Source organism: Amblyomma maculatum, chromosome 1 (assembly GCF_055883805.1).
Source record: "Amblyomma maculatum isolate TAMU_Amacu chromosome 1, ASM5588380v1, whole genome shotgun sequence".
NCBI classification, from domain to species: Eukaryota; Metazoa; Arthropoda; class Arachnida; order Ixodida; family Ixodidae; genus Amblyomma; species Amblyomma maculatum.
In genome coordinates this window covers 339,306,325-339,331,901 of record NC_139344.1, presented here as the reverse complement: position 1 = coordinate 339,331,901, position 25,577 = coordinate 339,306,325, and the positions used below count along the sequence as shown (strand labels likewise).

At 51.8% G+C, this 25,577-nt stretch overlaps 1 protein-coding gene across 2 annotated transcripts in view; it reads left to right on the top strand.

Moving 5' to 3' along the window:
- PlexA (plexin A) overlaps positions 1-25,577 on the top strand; it is a 177,991-nt gene that overhangs the window by 58,575 nt on the left and 93,839 nt on the right. For both annotated transcript variants that reach the window (XM_084588546.1, XM_084588540.1), the window contains exon 3: positions 24,915-24,952. The gene's annotated coding sequence lies outside the window, so the exon portion shown is untranslated. The remainder of the gene's footprint in view (positions 1-24,914; positions 24,953-25,577) is intronic.

The window sequence follows — 25,577 nt, the reverse complement described above, 5'->3', positions numbered from 1 at the left end:
TTGGAACGCGCACTTCAAAGAGAATCTGCTCCCTTTGTGCCTGGGCGGTCCGCCGCGGCCCCCGGTGCGTCCGTCGTGTGCCGGGGCTGTGCAGAAATGGACGGCAGCAGTGGTGCCTTGAAAAGCGACGCCGTTTCTTCCGAGTACGCTTCCGGGATCCGGGAGGAAACGTCGTTTGCACTGCCCCTCCCCCCCAATTCCTGCTCTCTCTCTCTCCTCCGAAGCCGTGGCTTTCACTGCAGTGCGTGCCGCTGTGCGGTGTATATATCAAGTGGGAATGGAGGGTGGGGGGGGCGAGCAGGCACTGAGGGTTGCCGCTGCTCCGACGTGCTGCCAAGACGTATGGCGCGCGCCCGCCGCCGGCACCGAGACGCGCTCCCCTAAGGTTGTGGCGGTAGTTGTCTCTGCTTTCGTGGCTGCTGCCTCTAGCGCGGTGTTTATTTTGGTCCATTTCGTCTCTTCTCTTCTGTGGCTGTCGTCGTTATTGTTTTCGCTTCGTCGCTCGACGTGGCTGTTTTGGGACGGCCGCGTTACTGTGCGGGACGTGCTGGTTATTAGGGAGTTTTAGAATAGGGGAACCCAAGGATTGGGGCCCCCAAGAAAATACCGTGCCGTGGCGTAACGTTCGAGCCGACCGGAGAGTTTTAGAATAGGGGTTTGCCGACGCAGCGCAGCGGGGCTTGCGTTCGTCGATCGCAGCGCCCTGACGGTAAACCGTGAAAACATTTAAATCTATAAAAGCCAAAACAACGCTATCTTATTAAACAGAAAATGCTGTCATTGTACAAAAATATCCTAAAAGTACCAGTTATATAATCTGTTTTCTTCAGACAAGACGAAATCGACCAATCTTAATCAATCCAGGCTGAGCCGGGAAACCTCATTTGAACCTTCCGCGCTTTCCGACGCCTGGTCCCCATGGCAACCACACGATGCGAACTCGCTAAGCCTAGCAGCTCGGTAAATCCGGAAGCAATCAGGCAATATGGGGCGTTTTATCGCTTAAATTTGGTGGTGCGGGCATCATGAGACATAGCACAAGCTTCGTTGGCCTTTCGTTTGCCGTGAACGCGTGACACCATGCAGCGGTAACGACGAATGTGTGCCGAGGCGAGCGGCGCCCGCTTGACCGGACGCCGCCATATTGCCCGACCCTATCCGGCAATAGGGTCCACGCTATTTCGCCGAGATAGGGTCGCCGTCGTCCGCTGACCCAAAAACCCAAGGCCCGCTTGGGTTCTGCGCATGCGCACTCGCGCCCCGCTATTACCCTATCCCCCTAACCGATAGGGTCCCCCTATTCTAAAACTCCCTATTCTGTTCGCAACGCGGAAGTCAGCGTGCTGCACGGTGGTTTTAAGAGACGGCGTTCTCTCTGTCTCCCTCGAGCATTTTACTTTTTGTTACTGGAAGAGGTCGGCCTTTGATCTCGGAATGTCTGCTCAGTTGGCGGGCTTTGATGGGGCGGGGTTTTGTTCTCTTCTCTGCACTATGCTCTCCAACTGTAAGGGCCTCTCTGTGTGTGCTCTTGCTTTCCTGGAGGGAGATGGTTAGAATTGAAAGCTTAGCTCCGCATTCGCGCAAGTCCCTTAGTCTCCTTTCGCGTAACGGCTTCCGCTTCGCGCTTTTGTTTTTCGAATTCTTCAATGGCTTCAATGCCGTAGGGCTATAGGCTTTATTACTCCCGGCCTGACTGGCACGGCGAGTTTTTTTTTTATTTTTTTTTTATTTTTTATTTATTTATTTATTTTTATTTTTTATTTTTTTTTTTGTGCAACACATCACGACCATTCCGCCGAACTTGCACTGTCGTAGCGTTTGTTGCGTCGCCTCTTCTTGCCGACGCAGTGGCGCGAAGGTTGCAGCACACTTGACGTCCCGTTAAATTTTCCCGTGAGGTCATTCATAGGGCTGTGACGTCGTGGTCCGATTGACCAATCAAGATTTTTCGCTCACTGCCGCTTCTCAGCGGTAAATTGAGAAATTTCCGGCGCCGTTTGCGTCCACAAAGAGAGGGGTCACGTGATTCCTTTTTTTACAGCGAAAGGTCTACGCTAGCGGCTTTCGCTTCGGTGGTGGAGCTCGCGCCCGCCAGTACGTAAATAGCCAGGTTTTGTTTTTTTCCACTCTGAATTTTGGGGAAAGCAGGCCACCCATGTCTCTATGTCATTTCAATAGGCGGGTGTGTATTGTTATAAATGAAAGCCGTGTATACGCGGGCAAGCCTAACCTAAACAATAATAGGCGGAATCTCAGGGGGGCATTGACGCCCCTCTATCGCAGAATTGCTCGTAGTACGCAAGAGAGCGTTCTTCATTAAATGACGCTTGGTCGTCCAGAAACGGAGTTCTTAACTGCCATTAGCAGTCGGCTCGATTGCCAGCGCTTTTAAGAGCCACATGTTTTCGTCTTTCGCGTGATGGGTCTAGCGCGCAGGCGGTCTACAGGGGAAAGAGGCGGTCAGTCGTTCTTCGAAGGCTAACGGGGGATGGGGCGGCGCGCGGGAATTACAGCTTGCGCTTCGGCCAGCGCTGCAGGTACCACAGCAACGACTGCGACCCGGTGCCCCGCACTCAGCTCGGCGGGAACGAATGGCGTTCTCGGCGAGCTGCCGCAGCGTCGGTTAATGGCCCGCACCGGAGTGCAGCCGGGCATTCCTGTGTCGCGGTGCGCGCAGCGTCGAGAACTGCCTCCGCCCCCGCGCGGTTCCATGAAAACCCGGCTGCTCCCCCGTCGTTGCGTAGTCACCGTGCGGGCGGAGCGAGGGTGTCCGCTGCGATAGAATGCTTCTTGTACTGCATTCCGAGCGAAGGACAGGGTTTTTTGCCTCAACCCTGAGGTCGGCTCGTCGAAGAAAACACTCTAGACGACAGGTTAGGCCCGTTTCACATGATGCGATTTTTGCCCTGCGACGCTGCGGTTCTCGTCGGTCTAGCCGCAGAGCGAGCGTCGCTCCAGCCGCGGAGTTTCCAACAGGTTGGAATTCAGTCGCAGCGTCGGCGCGGTCGTTTTGCAACTGACCAATGAGGAGCCGAGGAGCGTCGCGACGTCATGTGACGTATGGTGACGTACAACGGGCTTGCACGCATGGAGGAAGGAAACTGGCACTCCCAGTATCGAAGAGGAGAGCACGCCCCCATGAGACACCCCTATTTTCACGTCCTAGTGGTTTCATTCGGCGCTGCAACGCGCTTTTTGTATGCTGAAAGACTGCCCGATTTCATAAATGCGTATGCATTATCGCTTAGAATCGAAAAAATACATCCGAGAATATAAATCAAACACGTTCTGCGTACGCGTTTTCTATAAAACATCAAACAACCCTGACGGTATCTCTCACTCAATTCGCACGCGGGTTCGCTGCATGTGAAAGCGCTGTGCGAAATCGCACTGCGGCGTCACCGACTGCACAGAACATTTTCGCTACAGTCGCGGCATGTGAAACGGGCCTTGCTTTCGTTGGCACCCTGAAGGCTCTTGCTGGCTATTTTCGCTTTGCGGTTTCCGTCTGTTGGCGGCGTCCGTGGCAAGCCTACTGCAAGCCCGGATTTTGCCTCATCATTTTCGGCAACGCCTCGAACTAGAACAGGTTTCTTCTTCCTGCCATTCACGACACATTCGAGCGTTCTTCCTGCGTATACTTCCGTGCGCATTTTTCCTTTTCCCGTCATGCTAAGGCAGGACTTCAATCGGAGCGGTTTGCGTTAGGTTCGGTCCGGCCATGGTCTAATAAAATAAACAAAGAACGCGAGAAATGCTCATTAACCGCCTCATTGGCGAGCCATCTTCCCACCGTTCTGTCGATCGCCGTTTGCGTCCCCCGTCTCTACGTTTTGCGCCCCGCCGCTATTTAGCTGATCGCATTTTCGCAGCCAGCCTCTCGGCTTCGCGCACAGTTGCTTAAAATAAAGGTGGAACTTTAAAGCCTATAGAACAGAAAATTCCGGCAAAGTTAGAAGCAGCGGCGTTTACACGTGTAAATGCATAGACGCACAATTTCGCTGTGATGCTAGGGTTGGGCTGAGGCATATTATTTTGTATTACTTTTGGGCAGCCTCACCATAGCATATGTAATGCTAGGGTCTGGCTCTAATCGCTGCGTAGGCAGGAGTTTCTCGCTGTACGCTCCACCTGAAATTGGCGCTTGCGACAACGAAGGCGGCGGCTCGGCGCCGATGAGAGAGAGAGAGAGAGAGAGAGAGAAATGAAAGGTAGGACCGTTGAGGCGCGCAGAGACCCATAATCGGGTCCTCGCTTTTTGTACATGCTCAGCTCGTGAACCCTGTGCTCACTTACGAGGAATGACTAATTCAGAGGGGGTTTGGTAGGCGTAGAAAAACTTATGCGCAAGAAAAAAATAAACAAGGCAATCATGCTCGAAGTATGGCACGGTTCGTGTTAGTTTCTGGCTGCAGCTGGGGTGCTCTAAAATTTGTCGCGGGAGGTGGCAGTCCCGTGCACAGCGCCTACGATCATTTTTCTCCTTCTTCGGTTTTCATTATCCCCAAGGCGCTTGTTAGCAGTGCGAATGGCCCAGATTCCTACGGCGTTGGTATCCGGGTGATTAGCTGTGTGTGTGTGTGTATCTGTGCGGGAAAGGGGCGGAAGTGGAGGGGGCGGAGGCCGTACACGTCGAAGGTGGCCTTGCGGCAGCGGTACGGAGCTGCAGATTGCTCTTGGCTTAAAGTGCGGGCCGTGTGCGCACACGGGCACTAACACTGACGATGTATAGGGGCAGCTACTGCTTCGCTGGCGGCGAGGCGTTAATTAGTCGCCGATCGGCGTGTCGAAGCTCGGCTTCATGCACACAGGCGCCGGCGGCGGTCGGCTCGACCTTGCCCGCGCCCCTCTCTCCCTCCTTGTCGGTTTTTGTTAATGACTCATTCCTTAGCGGTCTGCGCGCTTAGCTCGCGGTATTTTATTTGAGTGCGCCGCACATAATAGCCCCGGATAGGGATATGATGGAGTTGGAACGCCCGGTCGATAGACAGTGGTTCGATGAAAAGTAATAACGTACCTGTCGGACCCACGTGAAAAATGTGTGCAAGCGTTTGCGTGTCTTTAGATGCCCTTGTTGTTAGTAAATAAGTGCGGTAGGAATAGGCAGGCGGCTCTCAAGCGTTCACTTATGGTATAGGAGTTTAGAAATCGTGCCCTGCTTGCGCCCTCGCGGGAGCATTTTCCTGGCGCCAGGTCAAACCGCTAACTAGGTCTAACTACGCCAGGTCTAACCGCTCGTCGCTGTGTACCCTGTCCGTGTACGTGTCCGTGGTCCCCTGGCAGGAGCTGCCAACTTGGGTCTCTCGTCTCACATGGAACTGTTATGTCAGACTCAACCTGCCAGGACCCTGGCATTCACGTTACCCCTATAGACCACTAAGGCACGTTCATACGGCTTGGTTAAAGCGGGGCTTTATGTGTGGGCTGGGGAAGAAGAACACTCGGTCACCCGCAGCTAATGCTTTGGCTCCGTATTCGGTTCAGCTGCGTTTGAACCTTTCTAACTTCTGTCTGGAGTCTTCGCGGAGTGCATAAAATAGGTGTAATCACTGAATAAGTTCTATGGCACCTTTCTGCTTTCGTGTGCAGCAATCTGCGCAGATAGCACCGTGCGTTTAATTAATCCTCAGGCCAACTGCGCTTGTTCGCCGCAACTGTGGCAGAGATGCGCCCATCATTCTTACTCTAAGAAACCAGCAGCGAAAAAGCGCGCACCGTCTCGATGTGCACACGTCCATCGGGAATACGTCGTCCACCCGTGGTGCGGTGTTCAGTCGCGTGCTTACGGTAGTACGTTTCAGTTCCTCACATCGCAGCCAGGGGCGCCGCCTCTGGGTCTGAATGTATGGAGCGTGCACGTCTGCCGTTTCTGATCTCTTACACAACGAGTAAAATGCATTTCGGCTCGTACCAGCGCTCGGCAATATGTTGTCAACGCCTTTCGCGAAACACTACTCGTTCATTCTTCCAGACCCACTCGGTGATGTTTGGGTACCTTGAAGCACAACCCGAATTCTGGTATTAGGTTTCTCATTTGCACGTGTTCTTCACGGCTTGCGATTCTTATTCGCTGTGAACAAAGCGGCTGGGCGGACGTTTGTACAAGTCTTGATGACCGCGGACGCAACAATTTTCTTTCCGGTCTTTCCCCTTTTCCTATCTTTTTTTTTTTTTTAAATCTAAACTGCATTGCGTTACGGACTGCCAGCCTAAGTGCTCCGTTAGCTTCCGTGCAGGCGACGTGGTCCACTGCGCGTCTAACGTCGTCTAGTATTCTGCAGCGGCAGCCGCGGTCCTGCCGGGAACCGGCAGCCGGTGGCCATTCTCGCGCGCATCATTTGGGCGGCCTACTTCCTTCCCCTTCGTGCGCAGTGGCGCGCTCGCTGGAGGAGACCGTGATGTCGTCGTCCCCGCGGTTCCTTCCCTTCTTCCTCCATAGAGGAGATGCGCACCGGCTGTGCGCGACCGTCATTCCTCGCGTATTCGCGAACGTTCGCCTCTTCCGTTTGGTCGCCCGCTCTGCCGGTCGGTTGGTCGCCACAGAAAAAAAAAAAAAAAAAAAAAAAAAAAAAAAAAAAAAAAAAAAAGCACACACCTCGAAAACTGGGCATACGTGGTACAGGCCAGTGCAGCCACGTCTTCTTTCTCCTTTTATGTTTGAAATCCGACCGTCCTGCCCATTCCCCTTTATTCGTTCGCGTAGATCGTTTCCGAGCTTCTCGTGATTTTTTTTTTTTTTTTAACCATCGTTTTGCCAGAAAGAGCGTGGTGGAGGTATCTTTCCTTACTCGGTTTTTCGTTTTTGTCTCCTGTCTTTCGCCCTTGGCGATGGCTGCCAATGATCTGCGCGCGCTTTGTATGTTATTGCGTTCGGCACGGCTGACATAGATTGAAGACCCGCGCTGCGGCCGCAGCTGAGGCGAAAGGTCATTTACTCTTGCGGCCCGGATATTTGCTTGAGCGTCTTCTTTCTCGCCTCTCTCTGTCTTTTGCTCCGGCTTATAGTTTCGCCGCGCAATGTTTCGATCGTGTTGCTTTCGCGGTGCGCTCGGCTCGGCCCTCGCCACTCAATTTTTCGCCCGATCGTTGGTCGGCGTTCTCTTGCGCAACGCTTTCTTTGCGTCATTGAGGCGTCATTTTTATCGGCCTCGACAAACGCCCGCGTTTTGCAACCGCTCTTCTGTGCTGGTTGGTGTTCTGCCACTCGGTCACCCTCTTTTTCCCAAGGCAACCAGCCGCGCGATGTGTCGTTACTCTTTCTGAATAAAGCCGCCCAAATTATTCTGCGGGCAGTTTCGTCTCGATCAAGCGCGCCCTTCGTCTTTCGCAAGCACCGGTGATCGTTTCTCTGCAACCCCCCCCCCCCCCCCCCCTTCTCTGGTCGTTAGCCGCAGTTATCTTGAGGGAACTTACGCATACACGACGCTTACGTGATGCTGGTATGCTAGTCCGGCCGGCCATTTCGTCTTCCGCAGGAAGAATCTTGCGCAGCGGCCTGGCGATCCCGACGAGTGGTTCTGAAACTTGGGTAATTTTCTGGTAACCACGAGCGATTGTAAGCTGCCACAGTTGTAGTAAATGCACAATTTCTTTAACATTCTGCTTTAGAAGATCGGCTCAGGTGGGGCATTTGATCGATGCAAGAATTCAGCAGTCATCGGTGAAATGTGGTTAGTAGTTTTAAACTAATCTAGTTGCGTGTTCGGTGTCGTCGATCTTGCTTCCTTTGTTTATATTATTTTTTCCTGCTGTTTCAATATATGCATTCTTTCTGTTTGTCATGATCGTCTAGAAGACGGACGCATGCTCGCTGTGCGGCGAGTTTTTATGATTTGAGACATTGCCGGAATGTCGCATACATCATTTTTGTTATTCAGGCCGTCCTCCACAGCTGAAGTTTGAGTGCTCGTACGAGTTGTTGGGCATAGGTATGTCGCATAGCGAGTTATGCCTATAGCCCTGTATACATGGACTCGACAGAGTCGGGTCGAGTAAGCCTGTCGAGTAAAAAACCAGTTGTCGGGTTCATGTATACGCAGTCGGGTCGAGTAAAATAGCCGCGGAGCGGGTCGCGTTAACTCGTTTGCAGGGGGTAGGTTAACTCGCTTGACCCGCTTGTCTAAAAGCATGCAGATGCTGTCGGGTCAGGGAGTCGAGTTATGGCGAACTCTGGGATTAAAAAGCAACCGGAACGGCGAGGAGCGTCAGCGAACTTGAATGCTTTTTAGCCCTCATCAACGATAAAAAATAATAATCGAAGCTCTCGATATTAAAAGGCAACGGAATCAAATACGAGTAAGAAACTTTCACAATAACTTCAAATCTCGACGCTACGCGCCGCTGCGATACTTACTCGCTAGAAAGCGGGGTCATGTAGACACCAATCGGGTCGAGTAATGGTGACCTCGCTTACTCGACGCTTACCCGACCCGGTGCTGTCGAGTCCATGTATACAGGGCTTATGTCGCGCGCCGTTTTCCGGACCCGTACACAGCCGGGGAGCGGTCCTTTTTTCTTGCCTGCACGGCGTGGCTGTGCTTTTCCCTTCTTCTTGGGGGGTATTCGCGATGTACGCCGTTCGGAAAATGGTTAACGGCTGTGAAGGAGGCGAGCTGTTGAAAGCTCGCGTCCCAACCGGTTAACGCCTGAGGGCTTGGGGGCGACGGCTGAAAGCACGGACGGAGCTTTGTGTTTTGTGCCGTCTGTGTCCTTGTTGCCCATGTGTTTTTGGTTTACCTTTTGCGTGTTTGGGTGCCAGGCGGAGATGCGCCGCGTCTTCTTGAAATTCACGCGGTGCTCGCCAGGAAACAACCTCGCGGGCACCGGCGTCCTATTGGTTTCTCAGCTGTAAAGAAAGTCGTCTCATTGGCTCCGATAAGCGCATTTCCGCCTGGTAACAAACACTGCCTGGGGAATCCTGAAAAACGTGGTCAGAGGGGTTTTGGCGGCAAGGAAGGGAGGACGGCGACCATCCGAGCTGCTGCTCGAGACCCTTGCTCGGAAGATGTCGTGTATGCCTGACTGATGTGTTGTTAATTTGAATTTGTTGTTTAATTGGTACTGCTGGATTCGCTTTAATTATTGTTTGTGCTCATTTTTATTAAATTCAGTTAACTTAAGTCATCAATCGGAATCGCCTGATCCCTTTCTTCAATGCGGCGGAGCCGTCGTGCCGTCACGGAAGTTCAACGTGCGAACACTTCGTTACAGGTAGCTGAGATGTCACAGATGGTCGACAGTTGGCTCTTTGCCTGATTGTCGCTTTGGGTGAGCAGTTCCTGACTGCATTACGGAAAGCAAGTCCCACCTTGAGGTTGCAACAGGACGAATACAGCCAGCCCATTTCCCTCATTCTGTCCAACGCCGATATATTGCAGGATGGGCCAGGAATGTTCCACTCGTGCTGAACCTTTGTCCCAGCAACGTTTAGTTCGGCGTTCTTGTATATGAGACTCTCAGCATTCTGAAAAACTCCGTACCCACCGTACACCTTGGATTTAACCGTCTTGCCTGGTTAGCAAGTGTTTTGTGTTTATGCTTACCTTCGGCAACTTTTGTTCGCCAAGCGTTGTACCAAGTCGTCGTTACCTTCAAGCCTGCGTGTTCCATCAGCAAGTGTTTGCTGAACCGACGCGAGCGAGAATCAATTTCGCTGGCGCGCATGTATGGGCCGCCATCGCTTTCACTGCTGACAGGCCTTCGATCACTTTGTTGAAGACGTACGCGTGAAGGCAGTCCACTCAGAAAAGACAGCGGGACAGGCGCCGTCCCCTTCTGAAGAGAGACAAGACAGCGCGGACAGTCGGCGGTATTTGCTCGCCCCAGGCAGCGCGACGTCCGCGCCTGGCGATGGTACGCGACATTTTTTCGCGGGCTTCTGTGGCGGCACTACAGTTAGGCTAGGCAGGAAAGGGAAGGAGACAGGCCTCTGTCACTGTGTTGTGGCGCGCACTGTTCAGAGCAGGGATACGGTGGGGTGAAAGGAGAGTCGGAGAAGCTGCACGGGGTCGGTAGGTCTGAAATAGCTTTTTACGACGGGGACAAAATTTCGTCTCCTTTTCTTTGCTGTCTAGTCTTCGCTGTGGAGCCAGAGAAAGCTGTCCGCGAGATCAAAAATTGCATACCTTGTTCCGTCGCCTGCATTAACAGAAAACCAGCGTCGCCGCATTTTGGACGCCTCCACGAAGCACAGTGGTATGCGTCACCGGAATGTTTCTCGGTGCGTTGATTTACTTACCCCGGCATGCTTGTTTTGTCATTACCGTCTTTCTCCCCAGCGGCTAGGTCGATTCAGACTTTGTTCGCCTTTCTGTTAGTTCTCGACATCTGCGGCGTAAGGAGGTTTGGTTCGCTGTGGCTCTGGCCCCGACCCCGTGTCACGAACTATGGGAAATTTTTCGCCCCTTGGGCTTTATTGGCTCTGTTCACCAAAGGTGCCGCGCCTCGGTCTTGGTTTGGTCGACGCTTTTCTGAAAGGCCGCACTGTTAGCGGAAGTAGTCGGTGTAATCGTCTCGTCGGTGTAAAAGTGCTTGTGGGCACTTTATTACTTTGCCGGTAAGAAGCCGCAGCAGCAAAGGGGGCTGTTTGAATGCAGTTCATGGTAAATTTTCTCTCGTTTGAATTCCTGACATGTTGAGGCGTACTTGAGGACGAATCAGGGACTGACCGAAACGGCAACCCTGTCGCAGCGCGTAGCCTTATACAAACGAGAGGAGTGGGGAGTTGAAACGAGTGCGCAAAGTGTGCCACTCCGCCTTTTATCTTTTCTTTGGGAGGGGGGCGGGGGCAGGGGCAGGTTGCCTCTCGTTCGTAGAACCCAAACTCGCGTACACCCTTTGCCAATCCCGTTGTTTTCATTTCCCGAACGGCTGTAACTGCGGGGGAGCGGTATCGGTAGCGATGGCTGATGCTGGTGAGCGGCGTCTCCTGCTGTCCTCTTGCCCATCCAACCCCGCCGTCTTCCTCGTGGGGCGGGGCTAGTCGTGCTTCCTGGCTTTGGACGTACTTCCCCGCCGTCCCCGGTGGTGCACGGACCGATTGATTTACCAATCGAACGGGGGCGCGTGGTCATTTCCCTAATGTTCCGTACCCCGCCCTTCGGTAATACCTCCCCGTGTGTGTCCCGGGCTCCCACCGCGCCCCGTTCCTTGATGGCACCGATCCGAGTCCTCCGGTTGTTCTCTGCAGTGTATCTTGTCCGTCTGTATTTTTTTGTGGTTGTTGTTTCTGTGCCCTTTGTGTACGTTCTTCCTCTGTCAGATTTCTTTCTTCGAGAAGGTCCTTTGTTGTAGCTTGAACCGTGAGCTAATCTGTCTGTGGATGCGAAGAAAAGAATGGAGGCTTCTTAACTACGCCGTGACACTGGCTTCGAGGTGCGTCACCTGACTGCATTTGTTGGCTTGCCGGTTGCATGGTCTGGTTATGAGACCGTGAGGCTAACTTCTTTGTCACATCTGTTCTTCGTAACCCTGCACTTGAAGCTCAAAGTACATGCATTTGTCAGCCGGGCCCAAGTGCGTTGCTCTGCAGTCGTCTCGAAGTAGCGGCATCCGAAGCGCAGCGTGAAAGACTGATAGCCTAGCAAATTTTCTTACTTTGTTCAGTCTACTGAATTCTTAGCAACAAACACCAAACAATGGAACACGCTTCTATAGAATATTGAAGCACTATTTTCCGCTGCGATGTAGTCCACCCATATGGCATTAAAGCTCGATGAGCAAAGTAGCACTAAGTTTGTCCTTGTTTTAAAGTTCTCTTGTTGTCTTTTAAGAAACACAACTGTTGTTTAGCTCCTTTAAATTCTTGGAACGACCATGCCAATGGCTACCTTCTGCGGCTCTCCTTGTGGATTCCCTGATGAGCATGAATTAGGGGAGGCCTTTGTTAACGTGTCTGGTTGCGCCGAGTGGACCAAGGCCTAAATTCGATCAAACCGAAAGTTCGAATTATGGCATCCTCGCATTCCTTCCTCACCAGAAATTAAACGTTCTCTGCAGCCCCCCCCCCCCCCCCCCCCCCTCTCTCTCTTTCCCTCTCCCCGAGGAGATAAAAAGGGGCGCAGCTCACCTAAGGTAACTAATCGCGCCGCAGACAAGCCACGGCGACCAAATATTATATAGGGGTGGAAGTGCTGCTCCATTTGCTCCATTCTTCTCCAAAACTGTTCTATGGCTGATATTGCGTACATATTGCCTGCAAAAATGTGATCCAATGCAATTAGGTTAAATGGCCAATGAGAAGCACAGCAGGGCATTGGCATGGTACCTACACGAGTTGCGTGTGCACACTATAGACCTTAGTCGAAACGATGGCAGCACAACCGTGGGATGCACCTCGGACTGGACCTAACACATTTAATATTTCCGTAAACTAGAAAAGCATAGCGCATAACAAATTTGAATATAAATTTTAAACAAACCGCAAGCGATTGGAGAGAAATAATTTTGTGAAAATATTTTCTGTTCACTAGACACAGTGCCTTCTGCCAGCCTTTCGAATCGCCGGTGGTTAGAGAAGAGAGACCAGCCAGGTACGCAGTCACCGTGGAACTACTTCGAGCCGTTAATTAGGACACTCGCTTGACTACAAAGAGCAACACGAGTTGTTCTAATGGTTCAGCTGTAAAAAGAAGCACGTACTTTACTATCGAGCCTCTTTTGTTGGTCAAAAGCGTGTCTAGCCAACGTCAGACAAAATCATACTCGAAACGTTATGGGGTGATGCCAAAAAGTTGCCAATCACTAGAAATGTTATCAAGAGTACTGGAAAGCCATAACAGGGCCTATTATCATCGTGTTGAAATTACGGGCACCCCACCATTCCTCAAGCGAAAATGTGAGGAGCCTGTATCAAAAGGCTCTAAAGTAAATAATCTTAAGGCGGAGAAGTCTACCCTTCAGAGACGTCTGTCCTTCATGAAGGCACTACTGACCAGTGCCCAGAAATTAACGCTTACATAGGATTAAAAATGATATTGCACAAGATAGAAAGCAGAAATGTGCTGCTCATTGATGTGACTTCCAAATTAGTATAGGTGCTTAAAAGCACCAAAGTAGACTTCACGTTTGAATCTATCAAGTAAAAATTGCCAGACCTAATGTTCAGTGGTGAAGTGTAGAAGCAAGCACTCCGTTTGCTGCTAGCCTGTTTCATATTGCTACTCAGGTCAGTTGTGTTACTTCGTGCATCTGGCTGTTTCTGTTATCTTGTCAGAGGGGTATTCGTAGCCTGCAAAGCATTGAACGTTGAATAGAAAGGACTCAGATTGGATAATTTTGTGTTTCAATAACGGAAAATTGCTATTAAAGACCTTTTACCTTAGACGCATGCTCCCTACCTCCCGTTTTATTGCTCCAACGCTGCTGAAAAAATAGCTTTATTACTGTTCCAAAATGATCGGTCCTGCTTCCACCTCTGAATTTAGGAATCTCTGCCTATCGATTGATCACTCGGCTCGAAGCCACGACGCAGGCTTGCAGCTGTCCATAGAACACACGTACCGTGCAGGCGCAGCGACAACTGGACGTTAGTGAGCCGACGATGACGGAGATGGTGGCGGTGACGACCCCATCAGGTGCTCTTGGTGCGGAAGGGCCTTTGTTTGCTAGGTGCAATCGCTCTCGCCGGTTGCACACGCGCTCCTGAGCCGCCGCCAAGCGCGACTGGCAGGTCGACGTTCTCTCGCGGTCAGCTCTTCCCTCTCTCCCGCTCCGTCTTCGCCGCGATGGCGGACCGTGTTACCGTAACCGGTCTCGGCCAGAACGACGCTCCTCAGCCTCATCTCCCGTGACCGCGCGCGTGAGCCGAGCGGCCACGGACAAAAGGATGCGCGAGCGGAGATCGTGAACTACGATGCGAGTGGTGAATTCCTCCGGATTCCATCGTGCGCTAGCGTCGTGCCTTTCGCGCTCGTGTACGCTTGTGTCGGCCGACACAGTCGGCGCTGAATCTCCCGGCGCCGGCCAGTTCGCGCTGAATGCGTTCGGCAGTTAGTTTTAAAGGCCCACTGTCCACCCTCCGGTCGAAAATATTTTGTTCCCCGGTGACTGTGAGACTTCGCCCCTAGAATGCAAGGCCGCAAATGTTTTTTGAAAAGAGTAACTAATAACGCAGTTACAGCCACCGCAATCACCCGATTCTGTCATGCTTCTCTCCTTCCGTTCCCTCGCAAGGTTTTTCACTCTCCTGCCCGAGGTCGTCTAGCCTCCGCAAGACAAATTCCCCTTCCTCCTCGGCGTTTGGCGGGAGGTGGGGCGTGGCACTCCGCGAGCGCGAAAAAAAAAAAAAAAAAAAAAACGGCCGAGGGAGCGCGCGCCGCTGGATTCAGTCTGGCCGTGGCGAGGGAAAAGCGCGCAGCGAGCGATAGACACCCATCCTTCTCCCGTCAGTCAGCGAGACGGACCAATGGACGTCGTTCGCGGTACGTACGTCATTACTGGGGCCCGTCGGGCCAGCGCAGGAAACGGGGAAGCTGGCTTCCCAAAGTAGAGCAAGAGAGAGCTTTGAATTGTATTTTCGATGCTTTGCGGCGCGCGTGTCACTGTAGCATTTTGCAAAGACTATCTCCGGTACCTGATCGAAACACTGGGCTCCTTTGCTTAAAAGGGCCTTCCCTGGACAGTGGTCCTTTAACGCGAGCGAAAAAAAAAAAAGTACTTGGGCTTGCCTTTGTCTGACAAGGGTAGCCGTTAGGTAACATTGCCAGGCATTGATTGGTTGTAGGGTTGTCTGACGTCACGCTACCACGTGACATGGCTGGTTTGGCAGGAGGTGCCAACTCGGGCGCCCTTCTCAATTCAAATGGGGTGGTGGAGGGAATAGAATCCTTCGGGAACATTGCATCCCTCAACCTGACATGCTGCGTTAGACCACGCATGCTCACTCGTACGGCTTGTTTAGGCGTGACTTTATGTGCGGCGGCTAGCTTTCACGCATTGTAGTAGGTTACCGCTGGACACTGAAGAGTTTGTGTGAGAAAATAGAGGAACAAACTGACGGATTCGTGATTAAGCGGCCTGCAAAGTTAATGGGCTCGAAACGGAAGCCGCTAACACTGTCGCGCCATGTCCTTCAAGAAGTATGTGACCCCCGCCTCTCCCGTGACAATTTGTTGGTCTCGCGCTCCGCACTTTTAATTTCTAGTGAAAAGGGAATGTAGAAATACATTAACTCGACCTCGCTTAATTCGAACTTTCGTTCTCTTCTTTTTTTTCTTTAAATTTAGGCTTTGGTCCCCTCAGCATCGGACAGGTAAAAGAACAAAACAAAACAAAAACTTTCCTTAGTCCGTACTCCGCATAGTTTGAACACATGTTCTTTTTACTTGAAGGTCGACTTATCCAGAGTCCGCTGTAATACGAAGTCAAATGTATTCGTCAATTCATGTGCTTTCTGGATTCAAGAGCGTTTAGTTACGTTTCGTTTTAGTTATTCCAGGCAGTTAGCTGTCAGCTGTGCGCCATGTTGCAAAACTTGGGAGATTAATTACCCAGCTCGCCATTGGGCGTATGCAGTGATGTGGTCATTTTGGGTCAATTTGTGCTGGGATGGGAAACAATATTTGTCGGAGCGTTATTTTCAGCATCAACTTGATTTAAAGTTATTTGCACATTTACTGTAAGCATTTTCTCACCATGCGCTGTAACTCTGCGCATTTTCTCTGTTTTGGGCGTTGGGGACTTAGAATCCGGCCTCGTATGTACTCTACAAAATTTGTTGAAGAATTTTAATAGTTGGATATCTCGTAGCCCTTATCGGGCTATCAGCATAGAGCAACGTAGTACGTTTTTTCTCTGTACTTAACAGAGTGCTTGTCGTGTAGTATGTATTATATGCGTTTCAGCAGGCATGTACAGTGCCAAGTCTCTCTCTCGGTGCACAGTATAATGGATAGCGGTTGACAAAGCATTAGTGAAGTCAGGTGTTATGGTACAGAGTATAGAGAGTCTTTCTTCGCCCCAAACGTGACACATGTCTGTCTCTTTCGTCGCCGCTTTTTCGCTGATGCTAGTAGCGCCAGGCTTTGTTTCTGATAGGAATGTCGGGCAAGGGTTATTATTGAGCGCGGAAAGAATGGAAAGGAGGTTCGCGCCGCTGGCGCTGAACGCCGTCGCCTGCACAGACGAGCATCTTCCACGCAATCAGCGATACACTGTGGACCTCTGACAGCGTTTTGGTTTTCGAGCCGGCTCGCCCTCCAAGAGCGTGAGAATCGACGCAGCTGCTCTCAATGACGCCCCAAGGGCCGCCGAGTCGAGACGCTGCTCCTGGCGGTGCGCGTTATATAACTGCCAGAGAGAGGAAAAAAGGCCACGCTGGTAATTAATGGCCGTGCAACGAAAATTGCCGGCGCTCGCCCCCTTGCTCCGTTGCTTTTCCAATCCGATTAGCCTCTGTCTCCACTCCCTCTCTCTGCCGAAGTCCGGATTGAGCCACCTATCTCTCTTCCATCTGTGTGGACCTGCTCGCCCAGCGGTCGGAGAAAAGGCGCAGCAACGAACGACTTGGTTGCAGACATTAACATGCGCGTGAGTTGCTACCCCGCTTACCGATGGGAGAACTCGCTCGTCCCGTAAGCTGTCAGATTGCAGCTTATGTATAGCAGTGCCTCGCGGTCGGATCTCGCTTTTCCTTTTTTCTTTTTTCCCTTTTTTTTTTAACACAGTGAGCGCCTCCCGTTGAAGACGCGGTGGTTGGGGAGGGCAAGCGGGAAAGAGGAAGGCTGCATGGCAGGATCAGCATACGCGCGCTCGTCTTATTTTTTCTTTTCTCTTGGGTACCCCAGTGATGAAGAATAGCGGGCCGCGGCGCTATTTCCGAGCTCTCGTTAGCGAAGAAGCCCGTTGTTATGCACGGCGCTAGTGCCCTTCGGGATTTCGGTTCCCTCTTTCCTTGCACCCTCCCCCTTCTCCATCTCTCTAGCGTGTATGCGAATGATGCGTCGACCTGCCCGCGCGCTGCTTTCCGTTTCCTTTCTCCGCGCTGCCTCGCGCCGATTTTTCTCAGCTCTGGCGGTGATCTCTTCGTTCTGCTTGCTCTGCCGCAGCTCCTGTCGCTGGCGCGGTCGTTGTCTCTTCCGCCGTGTTAAGAGCACGCCAATGTGTATTTCGGTTTGGAATACCTTGTCGGAGCGATCATGTTTTTTTCTTTCTTCTCTTTTTTTATCTCTGCATGTGGGTGCGCACGCGTGCACCCAGGCGCTCGATTTTCCCCACCTTGTTTCTGCTCTCCCGCCTCCTGTTACTTACACGACCCCTGCGCCGTCCTTGCGTCGACGTTGTTTTGTTTGGAGCACTTGGCCCGGCACCTCTTCGTTCCCCGCCTCCTCCTTTCGTGTCATCCTCCATCGGCCGCAATCTCTCCAGGTGCCTCCTGCCGTCTTAATACCTCATAAATAAATAAAGCTTCATCAGGCTGCCTCCGTCCCCGCTGCTGTTATTCCCCTCGCTTCTTGCGCGTGTTGTCAGCACGCTCTCCCGTGCATATGCGCGCCTCGCGTCGGCGCTTTTTGCCGCCCTTTTAGTTTGTCCCTTGGAAACCCATCGCGGCGCGCATCGATTTGTTGGTTTTGGGAGTTGCTGCCGCGCTCGCGCCCGGTGACCCGCGCGCATCGCGCGCGTAATTAGGGCGCGCCGCTGTTTTTGAAGCGTCGCTCCTGCGCCCGCCCTTTCTGGTTTACTTTCTTCCCCTCCCCACCACTCCAGCGAGCCTTTTGGATAAATCGCGCCGGGTCGACCATTTATTAGCAGCTTTGGGCGCGAAGCCCTAGCTGGCGTCTCTTGTCGAGGATGCTTTGGAGCGCGGAGCGAAATGAAGTTGAGCAACGACCGTTCTTTTTGTAGGGGGCACTCGTGGGCGACGCAGTCTCTTCCGGATGCGTAATTGAAATGACGTTCACTTTTGCAGGTCGAAGAGCGCGTTCCGTGACGCGCCATACGGAAAGGACCTTTCGCGCCGGTACTAATTCCAGTTTGTACCGTTTGAGGAAAGTAAGAGAAGCGATGTTTGGTTCGCGGAGTCTGTACAATCGCTTCACTTGTTTTCTTAATGCAGAAATGCTTTCTCGGGTCTTGCGTGTCAGATGTACGAGGACAGGATTATGTATCCGCGCTGCGCACACGTGGAACGGACTCTACGGAGCGCAGCCTAACGTCGACCCTCGTTCAAGCTCACATTCTATAGGCCAGTAAGGACGGCCAGTGTCGGAAAGCTATAGTGGCTTGCCTAGTTCGGATGATATCTTATCGATGATACCGAGGTGAGCTTGAAATGAGAAAGGGGCCGGGATGGAGGTAGATAGCATCGTTACAGTACGTGAAGTGGTGTGAGAAATCGGTGGAAATGAATTTATTCAGCTGCATAGCTCCAGCGCCTCGCGGGCGGTTTATCCTCGCATGCACACGTTGCTCAAAACATGGCGCTTTGAAGCAGTCGCGTGACACAGTCTGCCTGCGCGCGAAATACAACCCCGTGGCCGGAGATGGATGCCGTGCTGCCAGCTGTTATGCAAATTCCACCGTTCGTCCACTCCTGCTTCACCTCCGTTCGCACCTTTGCAGTAACGCACAACACATATGATACCCTGTGCGACTCGTCGGCGCGAAATCGTTGTGTGATGGGTTAATCCCCCCCCCCCTCTCTATATCTCTCTCTCTCTCTCTATTTTTTTTTTTTTTTTTCTTGGTGTGAGCCGTGGCGACCTGATACACGCGCCAAACGAACCCGTCTTCTTGCACAATCGTCCTTCGCGTAGAAGCACCTAAGCGATGGGCGCCATCGTGACCGGCCCTCCGGTTCGGCGGCGTCGGATCGAAGCCGTTATTACGGGATTTTTTTTTTTTTTCCCCGGGGCCCCGTGGAGGCTGATCACCGGCATGGAAGGGATGAGATTTTGTGAGCAGGAAAGGCGAGAAGGGCGCTTCGCTCTCTCCGATGCGAGCTGTGATAGGGGGGCGCCCACAGCTCGCCTTCCTGCGTGCATACGTGTGTGCGTGCGTAATCGGCGGTGCCTGGGTCGTCGGCTGTGAGCGTCTGTGTGGGATGCATTAGCCCGCTTAGGTGGCGGCCGGACTTCGACCCCGTCAGTGTGTGCAGTGTCAGTCGGACTGCGCACGTGCCGCCGTTCGAAAGTGCAGCCCTGCTTTCTGACTGCGAGCGCCGTTCACTCTTGCGCTCAGTTATGATCAGAGTCCTTCAGTACGGAATTGAAGGGACTCTGGTGGGATGACATGTAGTGCGAAGAGAGGATAACCGATGGTCGCTTAGGGTAACTAACTAGATTCCAAGGGAAGGAAAGCATAAAGTTAGGTGGACGGATGAGGTTAAGAAGTTCGCAAGGGTCAAGTGGATGCAGCTAGCACAGAATCGGGTTAATTGGAGAAATATGGAAGATGGCTTCGCCCTGCAGTGGGTATAGTCAGGCTGATGGTGATGATGATGGTGGGATGAATATCGACAGTGGCGCGGACACATACATAAGCGGGGACACAGTGAGAGAGAGAGAGAGAGAGTGTGCGTGTGTGTGTGTGTGGGGGGGGGGGGGGGGGGTAAGCGTTGTGGAAAGTGCGACAGGGGGTTTCCAGCGCAACCATTAGTACTTTAAAGGGCTGCCCTTCCTTGCTCAGAGAGTGGCTACGACCGCGATTGATCTGTCTGCGGACTGTCTTACCGTTCGTCGGTCTAACTGGTCATCAGTTCACTTCGCTTTGCAATGCGCAGCTTTGACGCCCGAGTGCCTGTTTTGTACCTGTTCGCGTCACATTACGTCGCTCACGGGGACACAGCAGGAGAGAGCAGGCAGCGGCTTTTGAAGTCGTCCTACTTGCCCGTTACTTGCGCTCCAGATCCCTTAACGTTATTACTTTCTCCGCCCCGCAGCTCTCTCTCTCTCTCTCTCTCTCTCTCTCTCTCTCTCTCTCTCTCTCTCTCTCTCTCTCTCTCTCTCTCTCTCTCTCTCGTTTTCTGCGACGCAATGACGGACTCGTGGAATGCTCGTTGGCGGGCTTCCTTTTTAGACTCGTCTCGAGGCCTCTTTCAGCGGGAAGTTGCGGATGGGCTGTCTGACTGCTATTTCGCAACAAACGCTTGCAAGGCGGCGAGGACGGCGCGTGCGTCCGAGGTGACCTGTTCTTTTTCTCTTTTTTTTTTTTTTTTTTTTTTTTTTTCGTTTTGGGTCTCACTGTGCGCTCGTCTAGATTGGAACAAATACCAGCAAGGTCTTACAAGCGTGCGGAGGAAGTGCTGAAACGGTTACAGTTTTAGTTGGGCAGGGTGCACCAGGGTAGTGCTGCCGTTTCGTGCCGATTCTATTCAACTTCAGATCTCTAGCCATTGTATACGTGATTGACAATTAAGTCGCAAGGTGCTAACATGAACCCTGGCGCAATCCCTGCCGTGTTTCGATTCAGGCGAAACGCTAGAGGCGCCCACAGGTTGTAAGATTCAGTGCTCGATCATTAAAGACCTCTTGAGTCCAGGACTGTATGGCACCTCCTTTCTTTTTTCACTGCCTTCTTCATCCCTTCCCTTACCGCGCTGTTCGGATGTTCATAGAAATTCGAGACAGTTACGTACATTTCCTCAAAACGGTTCTTTTTTTCTCTCTGTCTGTCTTTTTTCATATTTGTCGGTTTTGTCGAGTGTTCCGTCACCTGTTCAGAGTAGGAGCAGGTGTCTAGTGCACATTAAAGAACACCAATCGGCCGAAATTTTCGGAGCCCTCCACTACGGCGTCTCTCATAGCCTGAGTTGCTTCGGGACGTTAAAGAGAAGCGGTTTTGACATGATACGTAATGATTAGAATGTACCAAGTTTGTAGGTAAAGTGGGTGAAGTGATTTTGTACTAGCATTCAAAATCCTAACACAATCAGAAAGTAAAAGTGAAATCTTGTCCTCAATTCACCGGAGCAGTGCAGAAAAAAGTATCAATGACGTCATTGTTGCCGAATTTTTATATTTCCTCTCACTTCGCTCATATGCCGTCGTTCGTCGCGCGCGGTGTTGCCGAATAACTCTTTATTGCCTATATATTCTGTGGCTTTGTTTTGTCCTTCAAGCAGTCGTTTCTTCCCTTGAAACGTCGGGCGGCTCATGACGCCATAGTTGCGGCCTCAGACTGGTGCGGCGCACTGGGGAGAAGTCTGAAGGCCCACGTCACTTTATTCGGGGATTGCATTTGTAACTTAAATGCTTGCATAAAAAGACTGCATTCTTTACCTACAAGTTTCATACATTTGGCCGCTTGAAGCTGGTAAAAATTCAAAACCTCTTCAGCCGCCCTTTAAGCCAAAGAAACGAAACCAATATGAGGTGTCTCTCACGTTGCGGGAAGTTGCGAAGGTGATAATGTTCCGGGAAAGCAGTGCCCAGCAGAGAGCTGGATGAAGGCCGAGGAAGTTCGTGGTCAGAATTAAGCTGTCCTTCCATACCGCAGACGTGAAACGGCGTGACGTCATTTTGACAAGCTCCGTCTTCATCTTGACATGGGTCGCTTACTTCTCGGCTTTGAAGTTGCTTCGTCGTGTTTGCGCAACGGGAAGACACAGACACCGGACAGGGCGTGTGCTGCTTCATACTAAGTCTCTTGGTTATAAATGGTTGCCAGCGTACACGCGCATAGGGGCAATGTCGGAGACGAGCAGCGGTTTAGAAAAAAAAAAGAGAGAGAGAGAGAGAGAGAAATGGACTGTGGGAAATCACGTTCATTATTTCGGGTAGCGTTGTCGGTTGTGAACTGCGTCACCTTGCGCGTCCGCCTTGCTTCTTTGCCACCGGCCGTGCTTCGTGAGCGACGTAATCCGGCGGGTTTGCGTCGTGACTCGCGCTGGGAGCGCGATTCATCGCGCGATCTCTTCTTTGGATGCTCCGGGCTCGTTTGTAGCTGGCACGCTGTGGCGAGCTGGCGTTCGTTCACGTCGCGGAAGCCGCAGCTCTCGCTCGCCCCGCGGTATCCCCGGGTAATCGATCATTCGCTACCTGCGCTACGAGCGCCTCGTTTGCCTTCCTTTATTCATCTCCGTTCGCGGAACTTTGTTCGGCCGCCTCTCGCGGACACCTTCCACCCCTTCCGCCGTACAGCCTTGCCTCTGAGCTTTCCCTTTCTTGCGGCTTCTGCTTATCGCTCCGCCGCGGTTGGTGGCGTTGTTGGTCCAATCGATCGCCAGAAATTTCCGAGAGGAGCAGCGCCTTCTCCCTGCTATGCTGACCTTCGTCTCGACGGCAGCTTCCAGATTGACTCCTTAGATTTGGCATCGGTCACGATTGCGTGAGCTGTCACTTGGGCGGACCCGGGCGTATGTGTGTGTGTGTGTGTGCGCGCGCGCATGGAGCTTGTTTCCTCGTGATGCCGTTTTCTGTCCGCGCGATGCCTCTAATGGACTTAGGAGGGCCCTCTTTCTTCTTGCCCGTCGATTTGATTTGCGCCGTGCGAGCGGCCACGAGCGTACCTACCAACAGGCCTTGGCCTTTGTTCAGCGCTGGAGTCCTGAGCGTGCGCCAGCTGGCGAAGGCTGTGGTTAGTTCGTGGTTGCATTTGATGATTCGCTCCCTTATTTTAGCCGTTACATCATTCTCCCGCTACGGGTGTGGAAATTAATTCCTGCGCCGAACGGCAATTGCCCAGCAGTCGAATTTTGACGGGAGTGAGGGGCGGTGACGTCAGTCTCTGTACCGGATCATTCTCAAGCGGAAATTTGACTGGGAGTGGCGCTACTCTTGAATGCTTCATTCCACGTGGCCTGTTTGTTCCCCTGCTCGGGACAAGGCCTATATTCGGTAACTTGCTTTTAGAGGAGGTCTCCCACGTAACAGCGGGGTAGGCAGCGGGCTGTTAGCAATTTAAGTTCCCCACATACAATCTGTGAAGTCTCTGTTGTTTTCATGCGTTCTCCATTGTTCTACCATGCATACTCACTTTGCTGAGGACGGAGTGTTCGCGAAACAAGAAGTTGAAGTTTATAATATCTCCCATGCCTGTAGTGCCCTGCCCGACTTGAAATAACGCTAGCTCTTTCCTGCTCTGCGTAGGTGGAGGAACGTGGATGGTTGAGGTACGATTCGTTGAGAGAAGAGACTGCTTTTACCCGCGCAAATGAATTTGTCCGAAGTTCTTGCTGAAGTGATTTAATTTATGTAAGCATTGCGCGCCAAAAGCTCCCTCTAAAGTAAAAGATTCACGCTTAACGTGGTCGTTTCTGACCACGGTAATTGAATATTCGGCTTCAAATTGACCGTGTGAAAGCTACATCCTTCGTCCTCTTCAACATAACAACTGAAGAGGACCCTTGGCAGTTCAGCTAGGTTCCTCGGGTAGCGCTCATACACAACAGTTAATGCATATGCTTGGGCAAAATTGTAGAAAGTTAATTTTATTTTCTCCGTGGTTCCTCCAACCGTCCGCCTTTTTGAAATTCGTTTTGCGAAGTCAGGACGAAAAAAAAAATGCACTGCTGTAGTTTCCTTTCTTGTTTTGAGTGTGTTCATTAAAAAAAAAAAAGTACTTATATAAAACTATATTGCTACGTATTAAGAGGGAGGAAGAGGAGCCCCAGGAAAGCAGGCGCGCAAACTCTGGTATCTCTCAGCGCGCTTTCGAACCAACGTTCGATGTCTCACCTGACTGGTTTCCGAGTGTTTTTTCCCTTTTTTCTCTCCCTCCCTTTCATCGCGGGCCGCGCATTTTGGTAATTGGAATGAGATGTTCTTCGCCTGCTGCTCCTCTTCCTTCCCCTTTGTTCCTCCCTCTTCCCGTCCCTACTCTGCCGAGGCGCCCAGCGGAGCAGCGGTAACGTGAGAGCCGTATGGGGATAAGGGTAGCGAGGAGAGCTACGGTAGGGAGCGCGGGAAGGGAATGGCTGGCTGCTCGAGGGAGCGTCGGTCGGTCGGGTGTTCCGTGTACCTGTGGACCGGAGCCTGCCGGTCGTGTTCACCGGGGCGCCCATTAGTGCCCCACCGGGTCGTAATCCGAGCTTGGAGCCCCTGCCGTCCGCGTTTTTGCCAGTGCGATAAGACTCTCTCCTTCCTTAGTTTTCTCTGCTATGCTGTGTAGCTGTACGCCGTTGTATAACTGGGTGCCTTCGCGCATCAGCTTTTGTTTTTCTTGTTCCCCATCGCGTGCCTTGCGTATACCCATCTCCGGTTAGGCTCTGCTGTTTTTTTTTATTCGTTCTTTCCTCTTGTTTATATGATCTCCCTGCGTCGGCTTCCGCAGGTCTCCTCCTCCGACGGCTGAGACGTTTCGTCCGTGTTGTTTCGCTTGGCATTACGGCTCGCGTATCTTTTCGAAATTCGCGCGGATCGCTTCGCTGTTTGTCAAAAACTGGTGGGATCTGATGCATGACCTTCGAGCTGAGGCGCGATGTTCCCTGCGTGCGATCGTTTATGCGTGCGCATGTATCATCGAGTTTCTTTTCGGTGTGAGTCACGCTGTCTTGGGTCGACACCAAAAATGGGAAACGGGGTGCGTTTGGCGGTCATTCGGAGGCAGTCGGCTAGCTTGCTAATGTCAGTCAAATCCTTGAGGTTAACACCAACATACGTATCAGATGCTGTAGCATCGGTGAGACTTCAGATAATCACGGATGCAAACAGTGTTCAGGTGCTAAAACAATGTTTTGCTTTTTTTTTTTTTTTCTTGTGAACCACGGCGACGCCGTAGCACTCCGAGTCCAAGTGAACCTTTTTTTTGTGCCCTCCAGGATTTTATACAATTTATGCCTGCGTTCTTTGTTTATGTACTCTTACGGTTGAAGATGTGAATTCGTGTGATGCAGTTTCGAAAGCATTTGCCAGGCTTTGTAGTAATCCCGTAACGAGTAATCCCGTGTCCTATTTGTGATTTGTTCTTTTTCTCTCTCTCTCTCTCTTATCTTTGTTCTGAACTTATGTCTAACTGAAGTATCCGTTTTCTCTTTTCAGACTGATGACGCTCCTTCTATTACCTAGGCTTAATTACGGTAAGTATCCTTTCGCAGCCTATGCTACGTCTCACTTTAGCCCGAGGGCCCCTGTTAAACAGCTTGAAATCTATAGCTGCAATAGCTGCGTATTGATACTCTTTTTATTCGCATTGTTGCTCATTCGCGATTAAGAGTGAACATATTCAGTGTATTTTATTGGTTCTGGACGATTCTCATTGATGCGCACACCTGATGAAGAGTAAACGTATTGAATGAACTTTTTTTGTGGCTACCTTAGTGAACGGAACATAGCCACTGCCAGAGCGGATGCGCTCTCGCGCGGCGTTGTTGCGAACGCTTCTTTCCGTGCGTCACAAAGAAAGCTGAAGGGCAGAGCTTGAAATCGTTTTCCTTGCCTTTGAACGGCAAACGGCGCTTCCTTGCGCAAGTCTTGAAGCCAGAACTAGCAAAGGCGCTGACGCTGCGACATTCTGTTTTACAGGCGCTGCTTTTGATAGACTACAAAGAAAGGGAGGGCGGCCTGGACCAGTCAGGATTACGCGCGCAACATGATCGTGATGCTACGATTCTGTCGACCTCGGTGTAAGAACGTGGTAGGAACGCAGTCATATTCTGCGCCCAATTCTGATCGGTTCAGGCCGCCCTGCCCTTACTGTTCGTT